This window comes from Sinocyclocheilus grahami, unplaced genomic scaffold (genome assembly GCF_001515645.1).
Source record: "Sinocyclocheilus grahami isolate Dianchi unplaced genomic scaffold, SAMN03320097.WGS_v1.1 scaffold1945.1, whole genome shotgun sequence".
NCBI lineage: Eukaryota > Metazoa > Chordata > Actinopteri > Cypriniformes > Cyprinidae > Sinocyclocheilus > Sinocyclocheilus grahami.
In genome coordinates this window covers 11,244-22,276 of record NW_015507124.1, presented here as the reverse complement: position 1 = coordinate 22,276, position 11,033 = coordinate 11,244, and positions in this window count along the sequence as shown.

The window sequence follows — 11,033 nt, the reverse complement described above, 5'->3', positions numbered from 1 at the left end:
ATATAGAATGTATGTATGTCTGAAGAAAATATGTGTATGTAAGAGAATAATGTATGTATGTGTGAGCGTCTGGATTTTTTTTTTTTCACTAAATTTAGGAACTGAATAAAGTGGGAGGTTGCAAGTTAGGGACAGCGATATCTTTATATTATTTCCATAACTCAAGATTTGGACTCATTGCGGTTTATTTATTTTTAGATTGTTTTGTTTGTTTTTCAATATCTGGCAATGCTGGCATTCAAACTGACAGTAATCAAAAACGACCAGGTTAAAAACAGCGCGGGCAGGTTATTCCTGACACAGGATGCAATTTGGTAACACAAACGTAGTGATCATCATGATATACTATCTGTAAGACAGATGCACTGAAGACGAACAAAAGCATGGTTCATTTCAGTTTTATCTTTGAACTTTTAGGGTATCAGACCGAATCAGACAATTTAAGATTTGATCAAGAACATAGTTGAAACACGAGGAGCTGAATTACACAGAGTGTGAGCGTCTGGATTTTTTTTTTTTCACAAAATTTAGGAACTGAATAAAGTGGGAGGTTGCAAGTTAGGGACAGCGATATCTTTATATTATTTCCATAACTCAAGATTTGGACTCATTGCGGTTTATTTATTTTTAGATTGTTTTGTTTGTTTTTCAATATCTGGCAATGCTGGCATTCAAACTGACAGTAATCAAAAACGACCAGGTTAAAAACAGCGCGGGCAGGTTATTCCTGACACAGGATGCAATTTGGTAACACAAACGTAGTGATCATCATGATATACTATCTGTAAGACAGATGCACTGAAGACGAACAAAAGCATGGTTCATTTCAGTTTTATCTTTGAACTTTTAGGGTATCAGACCGAATCAGACAATTTAAGATTTGATCAAGAACATAGTTGAAACACGAGGAGCTGAATTACACAGAGGCCCAAGGCGCCACAAGCCTGAACCAACGAGCAGCTTTGAGTAGCTCACAGCATTTAAACAAAATAACACTTATTGACAATCCCAAGGAGATTGTCAATTTTGGGGCAAGTAGGCAAGATTAAATGGTCAGAGATGCACAGCATGACCATCACATGTAAACCAGTGACGATCACAAGCTCTTTGGATTGACTTCCCCGAGCTAGAAGACAAAGAACAGACTCAAATTCCTTATGGCAGACCTTTTAACCTCTGGTCTTCACAGAACATGTCCTCAGCCACAGAATGGCACCGAAACTGCCTTTCCATGCACCTAAATGACACTAAAAGGACTTGTGAGCAACTAATCATTTCTATGCTTAACTCCATATCATGTATGTAACCCACACATTAGACTATCACTTTTTAATCATTTATTGTGTATGTATTTTTAATAACTATTGAATAGTTTATAGGATTATATTCATGTTGGGTATGTATGTGTTTGAATCTTCTTGCTTGAAACGTTTCTTCCAGTCAATTCTTTGTCAAATGTATCATATTCTTGTTATAGAAATCATGTCCAAAATTATACTCTGCAAGAGCGGGAAAACTGGGACCATGTGACTGATGAGATAACATTTGATTTATGAATTGGGAGGAGGAATATAGCAACACCCCGAGCTAAAACAGTGTCTAATTGGTCAAAACACCATTTGGGATGTGTCCAAAAGCCCAGTTTAAATACTCTGGACACCATCAAATCATGGCTTTTAGTTTTGCTTTTTAGTTGTGTTTTTAGTAATCGCTTTTTGCACTCTTTTGAGCGTGCTCTGGCTTACACGCCAGCTCTTCCCAAAACCATGAGGAGAAACACCACTTAGTCTCGTCAAACTTTACTTCTATTTATTTACTTTAGTTTCTTTTCTTTTCTGTTGAGAGTTTCGTGTTCCGAGTTAAGTTTTGCCTAACGCTGTGTCTCCGAGTCCGACCTCGAGTGCCATCTAAAACTTAACTTAAACCACAACTCCGCGTCGTCAGCCAACGCCCAACCACTGGCTTCCCAGGACTGAACTTCTAGCCAATCAGCAACTGCGGGAAACCCCCTTTTCTGCAAGGACCACAACAAAGGGAACCCCGGACACAGGGAACACGCACGCAAGTACCTCCAGATCCTAGCTGAACTGGTGCATTTAATATAAATTTTAACCTCATTGAGGAACTCAATGCGAGGGTTAAATAAGTGATTGATGGTTGTTCAGATCTATGCAATTGCACATATTGCTGTAAACTTGGGATTTCACATTTTTATTCTCTTAAACTAATTATTTCCTCACTTTCTCTCTTTCTGCAACCTGTGTGAATGCATGTGTTTATGTGTTAGATTAGTTTATATGTCTTAGATTTATCCAATAAAGCCTTATTTATATTGAAAAGAGAAGTATCTTGTGTTTTGTGCTTACAAGTTAATGTCTTAAACTGCCGATCTTGTTACTGTGCTAATTAATAGTGTTTTCACTATATTTTGGATATTAATTTCCATTGCAGAGTTGATGTTGTGCGGCTCGTTCAATGAATCGCTGGCCGACTCAGTGATCAGCCGTAAAAGAGTGATTCTGTCCAAATTCCCTTTAAAATCTTAAATGATTTCCTTTGAGCTAAATTGACCTGTTTCCCTTACAACCTATTGTACCTATTTGTGCAAAATAGTTATCATTTATTACAATACAATGTTACAGTCAACAATGAAAACAGTAAGTCTTATTTATTGATTTATTGATTGATTGTGGCAAGGCCTGTGAAAATGTTGCCAGGGCAAGTAAAAAATTTAAACCACTGGCCAAACCAGGCCAATAGAAAATTTCCTTAGCATTAAGCCCTGTCAATACGACCAAAATCAGTATCATAACACTTGTACACAGATCTGTAGAACACGTAGGTTACATAATGATATTTTAAAATTAAAAAGAAAACAGGATGACTTTGAGTAGCATCATTGTAAAATTGTGAGGAAGAGTCTTGCACATGTATTTCCTGGTCTGAGAGTGACTTCCTGCTTAAACAGGAAGTAATGGATACAAAAAAACGGTAGAAATATATGTATGTGTAAGGAGAATGTATGTGTGAGAGAGCGTACAAATGCATGCATGTGAATAGAGAATGTAAGTGTGTGAGAGTGCCAGAATGAATTATGGCTTGTACGGTCCCTCATAGGAGAACAAGTCCATTCGAATTAAACATGCTTAGTTTCTTTCATTTCAGAGGTCTAACAGCAATAACTATCAGCAATTTCAACTGAGAGATAAAGGCTACATTGCTAATTTTGTCCACTAGAGAGAGCAAAGGATAAGAAATCTAAGGACATAATTTTAAAGGACAAATGCATAAGTTTATATTTAGTGCACTGACAATACAGTTTAATATAACTAGTTTACAAAGAAAGTTGTGAAACACTTGTAGATCTTTAAATGTTTATATAGTCCAAAATTGAAAACATTTGTCAGGTTGCTTGCTGTCCATTTAAAATGAAGGGACAACTTTATTTGCCTCTATACATAAAAAGCATTATTTTATTTCTATAAAAGACATAAAAGTAATGTATGAATAATGTAACAAACATTTATGTTCAAGACTAAAATCATATAAGATATCTTATGGATATAACAAAACATAAACTCGGAAGTGCCCACAGCCCAGGACTTGTGGCTATGTTTTATAACTTGGTACTGTGAAACTTAACTTGATCCTTAGCAGGAACCAACATTTGTGTGCATTGTGACTTGAGAGTTGAATCAAGACTTGATGGTAAGGACTTGGTTTTTGCTTGAACATATTTGACTCCCATCTCTGCCGGTATGGTCCCTGATAACCAACATAACCGGTATTATATCGTGGCAAGCCTGTAGCAAATATTTGAAGCTTAAAGATCAGTTCAGAAATTGGGAGGAAGGGAAAAAACCCCAGAAAGATTTCATTTTAGGTTGGCCTATTATTTTGGAATTGTTACGTTGGCTTTCAAATAAGTTATGACACCAGTAGGGTTATCCTAAAGTAAAGACACGTTTTACGATGTTCAAGGTAGGATGCTTCTGTTTTCCTATCTAAATTTAGGCTGTAGTCCCTGGCAACTGTGCATTAAAAGATTTTACAATGGCCAATCTGAGGTGTTTAGGATCCGATCAACAGTGTTCAAAATGCTTGTGGGAAATGCTGGTATTGTCACATTTTTAAAATTAAAGTACCGACTGGTACCAAATTCGGTACTTTTTAGAACCCTATATTTGAATGCCCATCCCATGTGTGGATTAAATCGTTTTAATGCACACCTTCCAGCCAATCAGAATTGAGTGTTTAGACAGACCATGGTATAAGATAATACACTTTGGAAATGTTATTCTGCAATAGCGTTTGTTCTACATGATCCTAACTGAAATTGGATAAGAGAATTCTAAAGTTAGGATTGTTCTGTAATATGCCACTAAGTTTGTGTATTGCATTACTTATAAAATATAGATAGTACAATTTTATAATACTTACTCTTTTAGCAGTATGAGCCAAAAACAAGAGGAAGCAGAGTCTGTATAAAAAAAAAAAAAAAAAAAAAAAAAAAAATATATATATATATATATATATATATATATATAACAATACAATGCTGTTACATGTAACTCAAGAAACGCTATATACATGAAGACAAACTAGATACTGATATAATTAATGAATTACAATTTCACATAAAATAACAATCCATTTAATGTGCTTAAGATGTTACTTATAAATTACTGCATGAGAGCATCCAATGATATATATGAAAATAACTGAAAGAAAAAAAACAACAACAACACTTACACAGCAACAGTAAAGATGCAGTAGTCTTGGATGACTCTTAAAAGCTGTTTATGCAGATGCTGTTACCACACACACACACAACATAATTAAATATAGTTCAAATATTGCTGTACAAATTAAAATAAATTTGTCATTGTGGTTGGGGAGTAAAATTTATATTTTACTATACAATTAATTTCATTTCATAAACAAGATAGATATTTATTAGGAGAGTGAGTGATTCTGTCTTTTTCTTTATTTTTCTGTTGCCACTTTTAAGAACTGCAGTTTATTTCCAGTGTAAACTGTTAAGATGAGCATTTTGACAAAATTGTGTACATTTGACAATTGAAAAACAATATGCCATAAAATAACTCAGTCAGGGACTGTGTGTGTCAGACAGCATGTGAGCACAACATTGACTTCTTTTTTTTAAAGAATATTTTACTTAACTCTTCATAACATCAAGCACATCCTGCGCTTCATGCTACTCTCTCTAAAAAAGCATTTTTCAAACTTTTCTTTTCATCAAATAATCATAAAAAAGGCATTTTAAAATACATTTTCCACAAAATAGTTATACAAAAATATTAAACAATACAACTGAATTGACAGTAATGTGAAATATTTAGAAAATATTAAAAATCTTACTGTTCAAAAACTGTACATCCCTTTAATGTCTATTTTAAGTCAATCTTGATGACTGTAACTTGCTGCATGCTGATGTAGCTGTGATTGATCCAAATGCAAATACTTGGAAAGTGTCTGACACTCAGTCCAAAAGTGTACTTACAAAGCCAAAGATGCTCTGTGATTTGGCTCTGAAAAGAGCCGTTGGGGTCGGTTATGCTGCTGCTGACACAGAAACAGAGGGAAGAAAAGGTAAAACATTACTCAAACATTGCATGCTGTACTAATTGATATGTATTGATTTTTCATTTATAATTAGATCAGTTATGAGCATGTCAAATGAGAGATGTAGGATTACTATTTATCACTTGCAACAGTCAGATGTCAGTTAACACTAAAAAAAGAAGAAAAAAAACATTATTTTCATTGCATAAACCAAAAGTTATTAAAGGCTATGATTTATGAATATGACAGTATATTACATAACTTCTGAAAATGGATCAGAATAGGAAGAATAGAGACCAGTACTTTAATGAAACCTTCCAAACCACAAAAAAGTTGTATTAAGTCACAGTAAAAAGTATATTTTTATTGAAAATAATTAGGCTTATAATCTCACTTGAATTTACATTAATATAACTTTTTTTGTGTATTCACAGGCGTAAATGTTTTACTTATATTGTGCATTTTAATTATTTAAAAATCATTATTATTATTATTATTATTAATGGTAGCCGATTTTATAAAAGCTCTCATGTCTCCCGATCCTTCTCTTTCAGCGCGAGACGGAGCTCACGCACTTTTGAGCGCGAGCCCCGCTAAATGCTCCACTTTCAGTCAGGGAGCAAATATTTTCAATAATAATTTACGGACTGCCAATTATTAATTGACGGACTGTAAAATTAACTTTAACTACATTACGTTGATTGACATGAATAGGTTTTCGGAGCAGATATTCTCCATTAGCGCAAATGACATCACGCAGATGTAACGACATTAACGGAAATTGATGGGGCTAAAGTGTGAACGCTAGCAAAAGCCACTGTTTATGTGAACAATACAGGTTTTATGATAATTTAGTGGGTTTTATATCTGAAAATGGCTGTTATTAATATTTTTGTGGTTAAAATTGCCAGCCTGAGAAAAACAAACTGTTCCCTCACAGGAACTATGTGCGTGGAAACAGTAGCCTACTGTGCTTGTAGCGCGTGCTCTTAAAAGGCGCCAGCGTGCGCTGTACCCTCTATCTATTCCTATCAAAGCGTGAATGAAACTACGTGCATGCAATGTCGTGGTCAGTTTAGTCATGAAGTTACCAAAAAAGGCGATTAAAGCTGCCTTAAAGCTGTGCATGCATGTAATGTATTTTAGGCTATATGAGTCTTATTTAAAGAACATGTTTTTGAAATGGTTTTCAAAACTGTCTCCCTCATCTAACACACCCGATTCAACTCAATTAAATTAGTAGAGACTTTAAGACCTGAAGTGGGTCAGAAAAGATAAAGAGATTTAAGAGAAAATATGATGCGTGTCAGATCTGCGTCAATGCTGCTCTTGAAGAAATAGCAGAACAACCTACTAACCAGCTGCTGTGATGTCTGTTCATCAAAGAACAAAAGTCAAAAAGATTAAATCAATAACTTTTATAGCTTTGAAGGATTCATCTATATTTAATTTAGAATTTAGTGTTTGATAACTTCAATTTCAAATACAATTTCTGCATATTACTGCTGAAGGGCACAGGTAAATGACATTTAGTGGAGACCAGGTATGGTTGTAACAACACCATTTCCACCTATCAGGGATAAGCTGAGTCTTACAATAATTTCATTATTTACCCACAAGGCTGTAGATAGAAATGCAGATTTTATAAAGAAAATACTGATTTTGGAGTAAGAATCCAATTTTTTTGACCAAAACTATATTTAGCTTACTTGCTTAAAATCATATAACTTACATTAGAATTAATATAGATTCTCAGGCAAAGTGTGATGCATTTTTAAACTGCTAATTTCAAACCATAATGCTAATACATCTAACTAAACACTGGATGACAGGCGTGGGGTAAGTTGTAACACATTTTAGCATTCCCTTACATAGAACTGAGAACGTTCATGTTGTCTATATGGAGATTTTTTGGCAGCTCAAAGCCAAAGGAAATGTGGGTAAAATGTGCCCAATGCCGTTTCTGGATCCACCAAGGGTTAAAAACATTGGTTTGACACCATTGTGACTCTGATTGAGAAAATTCATCGATGCAAAATCAGATCCATAAAGAAAAAAAGTTGTACATTTATTCAAAAGTTTTCAAAAATGCAAATTAGCAATAAAAAAAATCATAACTTGAAGCTGAAACATTGCATTTTAATATTCATATTTAATCCAATCATTTTACAAATAAAATGAGTAATATAAATTTGGTCAAAACCAATCTAAGTCAACCTAAAACAAACTGAATACATCTAAAACTATCTGAAATGAATAAATCTTAAGCAAAGTCTAGATGCACACAATAGTTAGAGTGAGAAGCATGAAGTGAGAAGTAAGTAAAGAAGGGTGCAGTTCATACACTTCTTAAACCTTGGTAAGATCAGATAAGAAGAGGGGTAAGCTAGTGACTAACAGAGCACACAATGTTCCAAGGGTCAGTCATGACCTTATAGATTGTGATTGCAAATACACAAGCATTGTGGTTTTTCACATATTTTGACCTAAAATGAGGTTGCATCTTTTGACAAGTTCAGGCAAGGGAGACTAGGCCTTGACATGTCTGCAACATTTTGTACTTTTGTTCCAAGAAGAAATAGATAGCAAGAGTACAAGAGAGGAATATGTCCTAAACTCAATATGCAGACCATTCAGAACAACATCAGATATGAAAAGATAAACATAAGCAATTATTTTTTCCTAGAAACACTCACATAATATTATTTCAGAATCATAGAAGACATAATAATATGTTGAAAACATGATCATAAGACACGTAATATTAAAATGAATCATAGAGAATAAGTCATAAAATAATTCATAATGCATAAATTCTTATATGAATATGTAAATTCTTAATAATTCCAAAAAGTCAATTCACCCTTCATACACAGACACAATCTCACACACAAATTTACAGTTTTTTGTTAGATCTACATATTCTTTACCTCGGTACACAGGAGTTGAGTGTTCAGTAAGCATAAATACCATTAAGGAGGTTTGTTCTAGTAGTCTAATTTACACACCATACACGTACACACTCCCGCATCAAACAGAAAGTGGATTTGAGCTGTGGTCATTCGTTTTGTATAGTTCTTTTAGATTGTTTCAATAAACCTGTTTTTGAAGCAAACTTTATGAGGTGGCTGCTGGTTGTGCTTCTTTTGTAACAAAGGCACTCCTTGTATTTGACATCAACTTATAAGTGCACTTAAAGTATATTTAAAAACTTTAATATTAGGTGGGATTAATCGTGATTCATTTCGGGGAAAAAATGTGTGATTAATTCGTTAAATTTTTTAATTGATTGACAGCAGTGAAATATATATATATGTATATATATATATATATATATATATATATATATATGAATGATCGACAACACTAATATATATATATATATATATATATATACACACACACACACACACACACACACACACACTGTAAAATCCAATAGTTTACCTAGATATAATTAGTTATCTTTACTAGTTGTTATACTTACTAGGTTTCATTAAGTTACAGCTAATTTTAAGGTGAATAAAACAACTAACTTTCTGCTATGAGTAACTCAAAATATTCAAGTAGCCACAACAAAACCTATTATATTAATTCACCAGTGGGAGGCAGCAGTGTGCTAATGTGTTGCTACTGTGCAACAAAACTCCAAAAGAAGAAGAAGAAGAAGAAGGAAGAGAGCATGCACAACAATCAGTACTGTTTTGAATTTGTGCGCCCAATTTGCTGAAACTGGGAAGAAGAAGAGAGACTGCTTGCATTTTTCCACCGGAAAAAAATGCAGATTACTTCTATATAATAATAATAATAAGATAAGTTTCAAAAATAATTGTTTGTGAATGTATCTTTCTGTAGTGGTGGGCAGAGCGAGGCTTCGTGAAACACTGAAACAGTGGAAGCAAATGTGCCGAGGCTTCGAAACAATTCGACACCCATCTCTACGGTTTCAAGTATTGCTCTGAAACACGCACCGCAACTGGTGCGGCCAACTCAGTGCCATTTTAAGTTCATCGTACTGCTGCTACATCCACTTTTTACAAGAAGCATACTCTAAATTAAATAGTTTTTTCTTTGTTTCAAAATTTTTGTAATACAATTTGAAACGGCTTTGAAAAAAATAGAAAAATACATTACCTTTCATTTTGAACTGTCACTATCCTAAATTATGTGTAATTGTATGTGTGTGATGAATTGTTTTCATTCATTTGTAATGGATGTTTGAAGCACTTAAATTACTGGAGTAATGCTTACTTGTGTGTTTTTTTAAGGCAATCTGTTTGCATGCTTTTAGCAAGTAAATTAGATTGCTGTTCAAGTAAATACAACTAAGAGATTCCTAGTTGCAGGAAATATTACATTAGTTAGCTCAACTTAAATGAGTTGTTTGAAATACACACATGGTATAGTGCACTTAATCATTGAGTTGTTGAAAATAGTGATGCTGAGTTTGCAGAACTTGCATTTAAGTTTACATCACTAAAGAAACCTTTGTTAGTACACATTTCTATTCTTATTTCACTTTACTTGTTTTTTTTTAAGGCAATCAGTTTGCATGCTTTTTTGAGTAAGGTTTACTAATTTAAATGTACAGTGTGTGTGTGTGTGTGTGTGTGTGTGTGTGTGTGTGTGTGTATATATATATATATATATACAGACACACACTTTTATGATCACCATGTTATGTAGTATGGCACCAACATTTTAGACAATTCTCAATTTCAATACCACAGCAAAAGTACTACTTTAACATTATTAGACATTATAAAGACAAGTTTAAAAAAAAATATATATATATATATTAAGACAAACGTTATTAAAGACAAGTGAGGAGTCCATAAAAAATAACAAAGATACAAATTAAACAATTCTTTTCAGGTTTGAGTTTTCTAGGTTTGTAGGTGTTCAGGTACAGAAATCGAATAATGAAGTATAAAATAACTTTGCTTAGTCTTCACTTTTTAAACTAAACAGATTAATCCTTGTTAAAACTAGTTTTTCAGTCAAAATCGGTGAGTAATTTTCTTAAAAATCCCTTGAATGTTTAAACTGACGAGGCTAAAAAAAAACGTGCAAATGATCAACTTTTGTGACAGATTTGTCACTGGCCTCATCGGGCCACTGACAAATATGTCAGCTGTCCTGAGCATCTTTCATGCAAGCCCTGGGCCATCAGGCAGTTCTTACTGTCAAGCCTAGCCTTATGAATGAAATAAATTATTCAGTGGTTCACTCACTAAGACAGTGGCCTTCAATATTGTTTTCTTTGATATCTATTTTTGTGATAAATGCCGAAATTGTTAAGTAAACTTCTTCATGAGTGTATGGGAATTGAAATGAAGTACAAGTAGTACTATCTATCTATCTATCTTTCTATCTTTTTAACTAGGGCACCTGCTCTCCAAAATGTCTATGCACGTCTAAATGAAGTCATGTACTCTTATTTGTTT